Genomic DNA, 375 nt, shown 5'->3' with positions numbered 1-375 from the left:
CTCGGATTTGGAAGTGCTGATTCTCATCCTTAGCAAAGGGCCCCAGACCCCGTACTCCCGGAGCACCCCCCACAGGGTGCTGCGAGGGACACGGTCGAATGCCTTCTCCAGATCCACGAAACACATGTGGACTGGTTGGGCAAACTCCCATGAACCCTCCGCCACCCTGAAGAGGGTATGGAGCTGGTCCAGTGTTCCACGGCCAGGACGAAAACCGCATTGTTCCTCCTGAATCCGAGGTTCGACTATCGGTCGAATTCTTCTCTCCAGTACCCTGGCATAGACTTTCCCGGGGAGGCTGAGGAGTGTGATCCCCCTATAGTTGGAACACACCCTCCGGTCCCCCTTCTTAAAAAGAGGGACCACCACCCCGGT

This window comes from Monopterus albus, unplaced genomic scaffold, assembly GCF_001952655.1.
Source record: "Monopterus albus unplaced genomic scaffold, M_albus_1.0 scaffold146.1, whole genome shotgun sequence".
Classification (NCBI taxonomy): domain Eukaryota; kingdom Metazoa; phylum Chordata; class Actinopteri; order Synbranchiformes; family Synbranchidae; genus Monopterus; species Monopterus albus.
This window is presented reverse-complemented; position numbering follows the sequence as displayed.